We start from the raw sequence: 13,383 nt of genomic DNA on the forward strand, positions 1-13,383 counted from the left end.
CACACTTTGTGTGTTTGAGATGTGCCATGTGCTCTAGGTTCGACTGTCTCACGAAAAGAGATCAATAGAAACCTGGTATTACAAATGTACAATGCCCAGCCATGTTGGCTCATTAAAATTCAAGACATGTCTCTCCTTTAGGTTCCTTCTCTTCAACATGTGACTTGCAAATGGCACAAGGACTACATTGCAAAGTAAGTACAGAAGTTGAAAGTACATAAATGTTGACAGCTATTGTCAGAGCAACTTCCGTCATGCATCTAATAACAAAAATTTGGGGTTTATAGTACACATTTTTCCCTTTTATTTTTCTCAGAATCAATTTTTATTATGACCTACAAACACATCAGTGCGTCACAGTTTTTAAATTAAATAAAAGTCTGTTATTCACTTTAAATCTGAGAAGCAGAAGTCCCATATTTGAGAGATGTCTGAAAGGAAGGGAGTTGTTTGGGTTTTTTGTTTTATGTTTTGTTTTGTTTTGTTTTTGTTTTTGTTTTTGTTTTTGTTTTGGTGTGTGTGTGTGTGTTCTTCAAATAAATGCCTAGACTAAAACTCTGTATAACAGAATAGCCTTTCATGTAAAGAATGACTTCTGGCTGAAACCTGTTTCAGAGTGTGTTCTAAAGAGAGGCATCCCAGGGAGGCAGTGAGAAGACATGGGTACTGGCAAAGGTCACCTTCTTACTCATCTGTCCCTCAGAGAGCACCCAGGATGTTCCTACCTCTGAACTATTGCAAGCAACACTGTAGCATTTCCTTGGGTGCCCAGATGTCTCTTCACGGGTCTCTTTTCAAATCTCTTGCATCCATTTCAAAACCTGAGCCTGGAAGATCACCTCGTAATTTCATTGTTGAGGAATCTCAATGCCATTTCCTGGATCACCTGCTCCAATTTACACTCCCAACAATGGTGATCAGGGTTCAAGCTTTCTCTGCATGGCACTTTCAGTCTCCACTTGTTGTTTTCTGTCTTTGATCATGAATAAACAGGTGCTTAGTCCTGTGCTTTAGCAATGATGAAGGGACATTTCTGAGAGTGCACCCAGCCCACACCAAGAGCCTAGTACCAGTTAGAAGCTCGGCAAAGTATCTTTCAATGAAGATTAAAAAAAAAAAAAACAGGTTTTAATTTTGCTAAAAAGATAACCTGAGATTCACACAACCTACCTAAAAGTATTGGTCACAACACAACATTTACACTCACCTGAACACACACACACACACACACACACACACACACACACACACACACACACATTTGTAAAAATTTAGAAATGTTATATTTTTAAAATTACAACTCCATGATCATCTATCAAATCCAGCTGCTGCATTGTTGTAAGCGTCGGTTAGATGTTTTTCTGGATGGGAAAACATTTTAAATGTGAGTGTGTGAAAATAGGTGCATAGGCTGCAGTTTTGTTTACCCACTGCGGTTTGATCTGTATGGCTTTGCCCAGAATGCAGACGCTGAAAAAGTGTGTCAGAGCAGAACATTGCTAGCCTTTATCTCTTGGTGGGAAATTGATGGCAGGCACTTGCTTCTTATCAGTTCCGAAATGAGAATACATTACTTCTCTAATCAGATAAAAGTAAAAGTGACTCCAAAAAAGCAGGGCTAATCTTTCAGGAGTCTGGGGATAAAACAGAGCTTCATCCTGATATGTCCACTGAGTGCTGTCGTCATGGGTGAGGTGGAGAGCCGAAGGTGGATGCTGAGGAACCCAATGAGGGTCTTCACAATTCTCTGTACTTTCCAAGTGTTCTCCAGTGAGCCAGTATTTATTTCATGCTTTCAGGATGAGGAATATAATTAAACTTGTTTTTTCTTGAAGAATAGTTTAAAAAGAATTTCCCCCCTGATCTGAACTGAGAGGGCTTTGTCTTCCCTAAGGAATCAGACCACACCATGGCTATTTTTATCTAACGGCATTAAGGCATCACCACAATCCCTTTCCCCTTGTGTATGTTTGTATGTGCGCGCGCGCGCATACACACACACACTCACACACAAAAGAGGGGTCAGTGTCATAACGCTCTTTTTCTGTTGATGAGTGGGGAAGTCTGACTTATATAGTAAATGGAATGCACATGTAGTCGCCCTGTCTCTTCAGTCACTCTCCTTTGAAGTGGGCTATCCAGGGAGCTGAATGTCAAGGTTCTCCCCAACCTTGGACTCATTCTCCCTAAATCAATTGCTGTGGTTGGTTGGCGGTTGAGACACAGGCAGCATTTGGAGGGTGTGAGGAGATGCCCTCCGTCAGCAACTTCCAATGAAGAAGTAATTTTGTACCAGGCATGAGGGAGACATGGAGCCTTCAGTAAGGGTTTCTGGGATGAGTAGCTGGCAGTTGACAAGGAGACACAAGTAAACAAATAAATGGCATATGGCCGTCTTAACTAGAAAGCTAAAGGACCATTGTAACCCCACAGCCAGAGTCAGAACAATGGAGGAAAAACTCTGTGGCTACCCTATACACAGTAGAAATGCGTGGTAGCCAGCCCTCTCCCTGCCTGACTCCCCCTCTGCCATCTGTCTTTCTTTGTCACATCATCTTGCACAATATCCTACTTTGTTGAAGCTCCTGCCATCATATTTATTTGCTGGGTATACTGTAATGGAAGCTGTGGGAGTGGGGACACTTTGTCTCTCTTCATTCCTGTTCTGTGTCTACCATTCAAAGCCAAGCTTGACTCTGAGAAGCTCAGAGCATCATGGTGCCTCCAGTATTTCTATCTCAGAGCTGTGTGTGGACAGCCACCGGCAACAGAATGGAAAAATGATCGAATCTCTAGGTCCATAGCAAGCTCCAGGTTTTTGTGTCCATGAGCACACAGTTTCTTGATCTAGGATCGGTGGGGAGTCTGTTGGACATTGTAAAACATCAACTGAAAATATCTATCCCACCATGACACCACTGCCCCACGGTTTTTTGAATGTCAAGATGGGATTATATTTACTTTCTAAACTTCTAATATGATTTTCTAAAATTATGCAATATTATCATGAAATTGTAAAAATCATGCTTTATTTTAAGTATCTTCATACAACAAATCAATATCTCCAAGACAGATTGCTGGAGTTATCCTGTTAGTCACAAGATAATTCCAGTATTTTAAAACAACTGTTATAGTGTGCTTGGACAGTATGTTCTAGCAACAGGGCATTAATTTAAAATTGCACAATAAATGACTTGTGTTCTTTTAGATAATTTCATTTAGAAAAAGAAATGTCTGCAGTCACAGTTTACCTGCCTGATAGAGCAGGCTGAGCAGTCTCTATGTCCCAGCTCATATCTTACCATATTCCTTGGAAACCTCCTGACACATCACAGTGGCTCACCAAAAGACTAATACACAAACATTTAGGTGATGACACAATGAAGAAGTGGATGAAGGTGGGAGCACGGGAGAACACAGGAATTCAGTCTACAGATAGGAACACGGCAACAGAAGCTGGATTGTGGGAAGATGAACAGTTTTCCAGCTAAGCAGATAGGTGTGTCAAGGTATGGGATTGACAAGTAGAACCAAGTGTTCTGGGAACCACATCAAGATCAAGGTACAGATAATGCAGGGGACAGAGTGTGAGAGGTGGCACAGGGCCAGGTCCCAGAGACCTGGGGAAGAATGTGGAGAAGCACTTGAAGGCCTTGAAACAAAAATCCAGATGAAATTACACTCGCCATGTAGAGAACGCACTACCGTGCTGGTGTGGAGCAAGGGCCAGCAAGCACATGGGAGCCCATCACTCTCTATAGGCTCTTGAAAGGAAAAGGCTTGTTGGAACAAAATCCTATCCATGTGTTCCTGCAATGGCCGCACTGTAGCAAGTTCAGGTGTGGGGAAAGCCAATAGGAACTTCAATTTTCAAATGGCTGTGAGCCTTCTTAGAGACATGTAGATAACAGTATCTCCAAGGCAGTAGGACAGGCAAGCCTAGAGCATCCTGGAAATCCAGGTCTTGAAGTCCTTGGTTTTATGGAGGTGGGTGGGTGAGGGCAGGGGAGAAGACCTGTGTGCTGAGAGTAGGGTTCTGGAAACTCTCAGTGTCCAATAGAGACACACAGAAGCCAGAAAGGCCCAGGGCCCTCAGGAATTCTGTCTTATACATAAAATAGTCCATTGCTGAGAACAAGAAACAACCTACTCTGCCCCAGCATTAAGAACAACATTGTTTCTACTATAAAATAGCCCCGACTGGAGACCTGAATGGTTCTCCTGTGTATCATCAGCCTGAGTAATACTCTAATCCACACCAGAGTAACACCACTTACAGAATGAAAGAGAATACTCAGTCATAGCCAGAATTTCTCTCTTTACATCCAAGTAAATTGTTACTCGTGGGCTTCTTTTCTTCTCTGCAGATGCCAAGCTAAGGAGATACACAGGACTTAGATAAGTCACACACATGAGACCTATATTCTTGCATATGTCATGTAACACATGTAAATATTTATGACATATATCATACAATATGCAACATGTGTAAGAAGGGTATTTGGTGGTTTGTTCTAACTTAGAAGTTCATGTCCCAAAGCAGAAGGAGCTGTTTAGAAGCAGGAAGAGTTTATGGAGAAGCTAACAATATCTTGTTTCTACACTAACCCTAAAGCTCTTTCTAATTCTGCAAACCACAGTTTGGATGATAAAACTATAAACATCTACTGTCTTGATATGGCTTTTGAAGGTTGTCATTTTCCATATCATGTGCTAAAGCCCTCCCTGGCCCAGGATGGTTCATGCAGGCACATATGCAAGAATGGTGTTACATTTGCAAGTAGCAAATGCCTCCCTTAAGCACTTTGGCTTCCTGCCTACTCTCATACCTGTCTTCTGAAGTGCGGATGATGGGGATAGATGTGGTTTTGTGGACCAATGTGGACATTCCCATCCAAACCCCAATCAAGCCTCAGGGTATGTATGTCTTCTCTCTGGTCCCGAAGTAGAGAAAGGCAGTGATTCCACCTTGGTATATCTGCTCTGTGAAGTGCAGTCTTCTCTTAGCTGAACTGTGCCAGTGTTGGGCACATGTGGATCTCACGAAAACCCATGCACTCCAGCAAGATTTTATCACATTGAAAGTCATCTCTCGATAGCATCTTGCTGATACCTGCCTTTCGCTGTGTTCCAAGTGTAGGTGGGGATCAGGGAGGTTATCCACTCTTCAGAACAAACAAGGACAAAGCAATTTCCAAAACAAAAATTGGCAGTATCTCTGTGTAAGGCTTGAAGAGGAGAGAGGTTGGCTCCGGTGCAGTCTGCGTGGGTAATTTATGTGAGACTCACGTGTCTTTTCCCTCTGAGAAAGGGAAAGTCAAGTCCAAAGCTAAGAGGATTGTGTGTAGCTGGAGGAATGGGGCTGTCAGTCTGGCCTCCTCCTGCTTCTCCAGTTTTCCTCACCATGACTAGCCACTCCACAGCCAAATTCACGTTTCCCACGGACATGATCCAAACCTTCTAGCCATCAGGGCTTCACTCAGACGGATCTTCTCAAGGCTTCCTTCATCTTAGCCGAAGCAAGGGCATGAAGAACTTGATCCAGGTCTGAAGGAGACTTGAAGAACAGGGTACCTTATTTCACAAACCCCCTGGGTCCATATTAATAGTCTGGGCTACGAGAACAAAAAGCCACAGCTTAGAGGTTAAAAACAATGGAAGTGTACTCTTCATATTCTGGAAGTCAGAAGGCTGGAAGCTGAATGTTGATAGTTTTAGGCATGCCCTACCATACTGCCTGTCCTCTTCAGAGCTTCTGAAGATGCAAGAGAGCCTTCTGATGACAACACTAGGCAGAGCTGGCATGGTGGAACACACCTATAAACTCAGAACTCAGGGAAGCAAAGACAGGAGGATCAGGAGTTCAAAGCCATCCCTGACTGCATAGCAAGTTCAAAGCCAGCCCAGGCTATATAAGACTATCTCAAAAATTTAAACATATATACAGAAAAAATTAAACAGATCTTTGGCCCCAGTGATGCAAGAATGTGATCCCAGCTGCTCGGAGACTGAAGCAGAATGACTGAATGTTCTAGGCCTATCTAGGCTACTTAGTGAGTTCAAGGGCAATTTACAGTTTAATGAAATCTTATCTCAAAATAAAAATACTAAATGGGAATGTATTTTGGTGATGGAGTACTTGCTTAGCATGAGAGAAACCTTAGGTTTCACCTCCAAACTGCAAATGATAATTATTATTAATGATATTAATAATAATAATAAAAATTAATTAAAACAATTTAAAATCCCCTACTTTGCTGATCTCATCACAGTTTATTACATAGGCAAAAATTTTACTTCCAAATAAAGTCACATTCACAGATATAAGTCACATTGAGACTTAAGTTTGCATCTTTGTGGAAGGCCCAGCTCAGTCAATAAGTGATTATATTCACTTTTTATAATGTCTTTAGAGATTGATCTGTGTTGGCCCAACTAATTAGGGCCATTCCTTCTTCTACATACCCCCAAATTGATCTCCATGTCTATTTGTGTCTTATTCTTCCTCATGGATATTGTAGTTGGGAGAAAATGAACAAGAGAAATGTGGGACTTAAGAATATTCATTTGGGCTCCTCGATCCTACTCTGAGCTTGGTGCAGCCTTTCACCAACTCATTTCCAAATGTATTCTTTGGCCTTGCTCTTCACAGTGATCTGGCCTTAGGACATCTCTGTCAGAATCCAGGGCTGGATGAGACAGAGGCACAAGACTCTGGCCAAGAAAGTCCCATGAGGCCTTAACAGTGGGTGTCTCAAGTGTTTAGTGGAACAATAACTTCTGTGGTTGCAGTTGAATTCCTACAACAGCAACAACAAACCTCCTACAATGCAGAGGCAAAATTTGCTTTTGTCCCATCCTCTTTTTGTGCATATCCTGGTATTCATGGATCCTTACAGCAACTTAAATGGAAGGCTCTCCACCTACATTTACAAGCCAAACAACCAGGCCAAAGCAGATACCAGCAACATGCCGTTGAGACAGGAGGCTGTTGGAGAGAGTCTTGCTGTCGCTTCAGAGTTCGACACTGGGTGACCTTCGGTGAGTTCTGCATATTCAGACAGCCTCCAAGGTCCATTCTAGGCCACAGGGCAGGAAGATGATATTCAGAACACATCAGAATGATGTGTTGGAGAACACAGCTCTGTCCTTTAGGCTCGCCCTCAAAGTCACAGGATTCCTTCAATCTCTGGGATAAATGCTAGCAGTAGGTTTTGTGGTGAATTGCTCACAGCAATACTGGAAAGCAGCTGTGGTTAATACTGGGCATCCTGGAGTCAGGCAGCCTAAATCAAACTCAGACCTTCACCTTGCAAGTAAAAAAAGCAAAATCACTTAACATCTCTAGTCTCATCTTCCACATTGGACTACTCTTGGTAAAGTTAACTGTTTCATTTTCTTGAGCTAGTCTCAAACCCACCAAAAACTCAGTGGTTTGAACACACAAATTGACTTGCTCAGTTTGGTTTCCACTGGAATTCAGTTCCATTATGCTAAAATGGGGGTTTCATGGGTCCCGTATTCTTTCTGGCAGCTCGAAGGGAAAGCCATTTCCAGGGGAAAGTATTTTTCAGGGTTGTATTTCCAGTATTCTATCCATTTGGTCTATCTTCAAAGCAAGAGCATAGCACCCCATCTTCAAATCTCTCTCTGCTTCCTTGTCATATGAACTTTAGCCTTTTGTTTCAGATATGCTTTTGCCTGCTTCTGATAAAGACTTGTGATTTGGGTTCTGGAGAGGGTTAAGTTGATAAAACTTTTACAGTGCAATCTTGAGAACCTTAATTGGGATTGCCTGCTGGGACTGGCAGTGCCATCTAGAATCCTACTACTAGGGTAGCAAGAAGAGGATATATGGAGCTCAACTGGCCAGCTGAGAGAGACCCTGTCTCAAATCAAACAATCAAACAAATAAATAAATGTGGAGAATGATTGAGAAAGAGCTTGACCTCTGGCCTCCAAGTGCATGTGTAATTACACATGCTTATACCCCTGTTAACTACACTATATTCTACACATACAAATAGATGTGGGAAATAGACACACATGATTACCTTGGGAGTTACTAAGTTTGCCCAGACCCTTAGTTGTCACATCTGTGAGCTCTCTTTTGCCATACAAAGTAACAGTTACTGATCTCAGTGATTAGACATCAGCTGTGTTGGGGGAGGGTTGGCTTTACTGCACACAACAACAGCAAACACACACTGAGCAGTATGATGTGGACAAATCCTTCAAAAGACCCTTCTCCTTTTCTGACTGTGAGAGAGTGAAGGTCACTTGGTGAGAGCCATTAGCAGCTATTTACCCCATCTGGACTTCCTATATTCCACTGTCCAGCATGTGTTAGCTAAATATGAACCCTGCTATTAGTAAACACCCAAGGGAATAACGCTCAAAACTGGATTCAAGAATTCTAAGTTCAGTGCCCGGTGGAAAGTAAGAGCTCAAATGGTGCCTATGAACAGTTACCAGGGATGAAACAGTGCTCTGTACGGGTCTAAATGTTATTCTCTGTAAACTGGTTCCACCAAAGATGAGGGTTTCCATCCCTCCAGGTTGCTTCCCTGCTCTTCCTCCAGACAACATCGTACTAGCAGAACTCTGTCGTCTTCCTCTTGAGTCCCAATATGCTGCATTCCTTCAATTTTCTTCACCCTTCTTCCTTGATGTGATCTCAGCTATACCTTTCCTGGATTTAGTATCACAGCTCTTTTCTCCAGCAGACACTGGAATCAGAAAGCTGGGTTAATATACCATCAGCCAGCAAGTTTTTCCAAAGGATAGATCAATCCTCCTGTCTCATCATGTACATGATAGTCTGAGGTCAAGAATATCCTGGACGACAGGCAAGCCCCACACCCAAAAGTAGTTGGCCAAAACAAAACGTACACGATGGGTTTTAGGTGTGCTTTTTATTTTGTATTTTTTCTCTGATTTTTTTATTTTGTTTGTCTATTTTGATTTTAAGTTTTAGATCCCTGAAAGAGAGAGAGGAAAGTAGGAGGGAGACCATGAGTTGGATGGGTAGGATCTGGGAAGAGTTAGAATTTAGAGGAGGGAACAGAATATAATCAAACGATAGTATGTGGAAAGAATTCATTTATAAAAATTAAAGGAAAAGACTGCTATGGATGCTTCCAATTGTCTGTGATATGTCGCAAGCATCCTCGGTGTGTCCACCAGAACCAGGTTCTTGCAGCTGCAAGGAGTTACCTGGTGGAGAATCAATTTCTCTGAATTGATTGGCTGAGCCTTGGTGACACCCTCCACATTCATACTACATCTACATCCATCTATTTCAATGTCCACATCAATGCCCACATCTACACAAGTTGACTGTGAACATAAACAGGCTAAAGCAACAGCCTTCTTAGATAGTCAAGTAGATTCAGTCTTGTGGAACATACAAAAAGGATAATAGGTCCAGACCCTTCTCGGTGCTGTCGGCCAGTTCGTCCGAGATCTTTGTCTCTCTTACCACCACTTAACATTTATATTTGTATCTCATACTTTACATAGCCAATGCTGGACCACAAATCTTGGCATCTCTAGAAATGCAAAGTCAGCAATAATAGATCATGCTTATTAAGGGTCTTTATGTGCTAGGAAGAGAGTTCAAACCAACCTTTCAGTTGGTATCAGTGCAGAGAGTGAAGGTTACATGTATCAAATAATCATTAAAAAACAAACAAAAAACCCAAAAAAACAAACAACAACAACAAAAAGTTGCCAAATCTTCACCTCAAGTTGTCAAAGTCTTGTTTCCCCTTGTTCTTCCACCACCTGTGAATGGAAACAATGCCAATTCTCAAAAGGATCAATGCAGTGGGGGTGCACATAATGGAGCTGAGTGTACTTCCTGCAGTCAGCACAGGCAGATCGGAAGGTGAGACACAGAATAAATCTCCAGTGCCAGCAGGAAGGCCAGTGACATCCTTGAAGAATACCTGCTTCTCATGGGACAGATGGGGAAAGTGAATCACTTAGAAAGACACGCTCACACAGTGATTATACCAAGGAGTGGGAACATGACAAAGCCCATTCCTGTGTTTTCCAATCACACAAGCTCTCCCCAGAGCCTCTCTCCACTGAGTCAGGATTCAGGTTGCCAGATTTAGTAAAAACCAAAAGAGGAGAGTGAAGTCAACATGAATTTCAGATAAAAAAGAACCATATTGATATACTATAATATTATAGCATATATAATTTCAACTAAAATATGTATACATTTACATATTATATATTATGTAGAATTTCAGGTAAACAATATAGATTTATATATTTCTTTCTTAAGCAATATTTGGACACGTTTCTTGAAAAGGTCATTCACTGTGTATATGAAATACAAATTTAACTGAATATATATTTTATTTGAAAGCTCTGCTGGGATGGATCCACTCAGCAAGGAGGGCTTTAGGGAAGATTTTTAAGCTAAATGGGCCTGGGTTGAGGGTGAAGAGCTGCAACTCTTTGGTTCATTTCCTTTTTTACATTCAAAGTCTAGAGAAATGGTTCAAGGAGCCAGGGTTAGAGGACAAAGGAGAAAGTGTGCTGTATACCACGGGACTGCTCAGACCCCACTGGGTCAGAAGGACCATTGTCCTTACACGAGAACAGTTCCAGAGAGAACGATGGATATCACTTTAGAATGCATCCAAAGAGGCAGAGGAGTGGGGAACTCTTCAGGGCCCCTGCCTATGGAGAAGCAGAGACCTCTTAAGAAGGGGTCACCAGAACAATGGCATAACAGTGGCAGACATTGCAGCCAAGTAGGACAACAACAAATCAAATTCCTCTCACCTGTTTGTTTAGGTAGAGAACATAATAGCTGTGGTGGTGGTATTGGGTAGCTTGCAGTAACGGCAAAATAAAACACCAAGATTTGGCCTTATGGTTTTAAGTCACACTGGTACCCTGACACGGCTCTATAACTTAAATACATTTACAGAGCATTCTGAGTTCAGTTTTCTCCCCTACGAAACAGGATGCTTAGAGCCATTGAGTAAAACAGATAAGAACATGGGCTATCACTTTATAAAGTACATTAGAAAGGCCAGCTTAAATTTAAGCTATCATCAAAAATATCAATACCATCAGTCCCTCTTGTGAATCAAGTCTTCTGATCTGTTATTATTCCTTGTTCCTCTAATTGGAGAACAGGATCATTGGGTGATTTGAGACCATTCAGGGGCCAGATGCTCTCAGTGTCTGGTCTCCCCCATCTTCTGGGGTGAGTGCTTGGACTCTGAAAGGCACACACATGGGGCACTCAAATCATTTCCTACAGCAAGGTTAATGTCTGAGGCAGTTCCTTATGGCATGATTTCTTTGAGGATGAGGTCAAATAAGGATTATTAGTGTTAGAAGTAATTATGTGGAGAGTTAGGAGTAATGGTTGAGACAATAAGGAGTCAAGAAAGATGGAGAAGGGTGCAGAGAAAGAGAAGCAGGAAAGATAAGAAGCAGACCGTGTAGGGAGTTACTCTCTTCCTGGAAATTTGTACTGTTGGCGCCTGAAACAAATCATTTTTGCTCCTTGAAGTATTTCCTTGATATATGTGTGTGTGTGTGTGTGTGTGTGTGTGTGTGTGTGTGTGTGTGTATTTTAAAAGACCCTATTTTCAAAAGGATTACATGAATTAGCAGAAGATATGAGACATTTGACTGTATTTATGTAATACTTTATAGTAAGAATGGTTGGTTCTTCCTGATCATCTTCATTGAGTCTTCAGAGGCTCTGAAGTTATCAGTGAAACAATTAATCTTCACATTTTAAACTGATTTCAAGTTGATCACTAGCTTCCCAAGGAGAGTCAGTTTTCCCTATTCAAAGGCTCCATGTCTACAGATTTGCCCAGTTGTGAGTCAACATTTTATAACAAACTTTTGTACATATGCAGGTTTTATTGTCATTATTCCTCAGATAACATAGAATAACTGTTCACATAACATTTATATTGCATTAAGAAATTGAGAATTATGTAGCATGGAAAGGAGGGTGAGTATAGACTATATCCAAATATTAAGACAGTTGTATAAGGGTCTTTGAGCATCCATCAGTCCCACAAACATTTTCCTAGAGATGAAAGATGATTTATATTTGGCAAGCAAGACACAGATAATGGTTAAGCCAATCACAGTCCTTATTGGTTCCAGTGTTCACAGATGACCTGCCTCTAGGTATGTGTTAAGAAGTTGAGGCTGGTCAACCAGATCTAGTGTCTGCCTTCAAGGAGTCCACAGACTATATAGAAAAGGAAGCATCAAAATAAAATAACCCTATAATAAATTATTCAATTAAAATTTAATAAATAAAGAGACAATGAGATTAATAACCAGGTTCTAAGAAGCTAAAACTAAAGAGTGTGAGGAGAATGGATCCCAAGGTACTTTTAACAAAGGAGCACAAGGGTAGAAACTTAATGTGTCAGCCAAATATACTTATACCCAAAGTGAGACATTCTAGGATCTGTATCTGTCAAACCCTAAAACACAAGACCATAGACTTTACTCTGAGCAAAGATTTTTGGTGTTTTGTTTTGTTTTGTTTTGTTTTGTTTTGTTTTGTTTTGTTTTGTTTTGTTTTGTTTTAAGAGGGAAGGTAGTTAGATATGAGGGAAAGAGTTATATTGAAATCCTCTTGCTGTCCTTCTAGGTAGCGACCAGACAAATTGGGCTGAAGTAGAATTTGGACAAAAAGATGGTGATGATGCTGGTCTGGAGACAGAATTGAGACTCATGGAGTTGTGCTTTGTAGAGAAGCAGAATGAGTTTCTGTTTTGTTTTCATGAGGAGTGAGAGAGCATTTTCAAGGAAGAGGTTAGCCAACATTAGCTTTGCATCCTTGAGCATCAGCTCGGATGTGATCAGGTGATGGAAACACCTAACCGATGTGTTAGAGAAAACATAAACAAGCCAGAGTGTGAAATGTGGAGGCTGGAATGAGGGTGTAGCAGAGAAGATGGAGAGATAGGGAAACAGAGATTTGACTCGCCAGAACATCCTCAGACTGAGCAGAGGACTCTGTGAAAGTTGACAGTGATTGGACTTGTGGGAGTTAATGCATCGCAAGAGATGCTCAGGACTGGTGCCAATGATGGCCAAGCCTAACCCACCCCCACCCTAGCTTTCACAGTATACCTACCATTTCATTGCTTTAGTTATGAATGCACTGGCTTTGGTTGATAGGAAGGATTTATTCATTCAGCAAATCAATATTGGTGCATGTCAATATCAATTATTGCTATTGATGCTACTGCATGTTTTTGTTCCAAGAAACCTCATAATTTTGCTTTGTAACTAGAAAAGGACAGCAAAGATGTCATAACTTTCCACTTTTCAAAGCTGGCTAATGTCACCTCATCAGCTACAGCACATACC

Source organism: Mus musculus, chromosome 4 (genome assembly GCF_000001635.26).
Source record: "Mus musculus strain C57BL/6J chromosome 4, GRCm38.p6 C57BL/6J".
Lineage (NCBI taxonomy): Eukaryota > Metazoa > Chordata > Mammalia > Rodentia > Muridae > Mus > Mus musculus.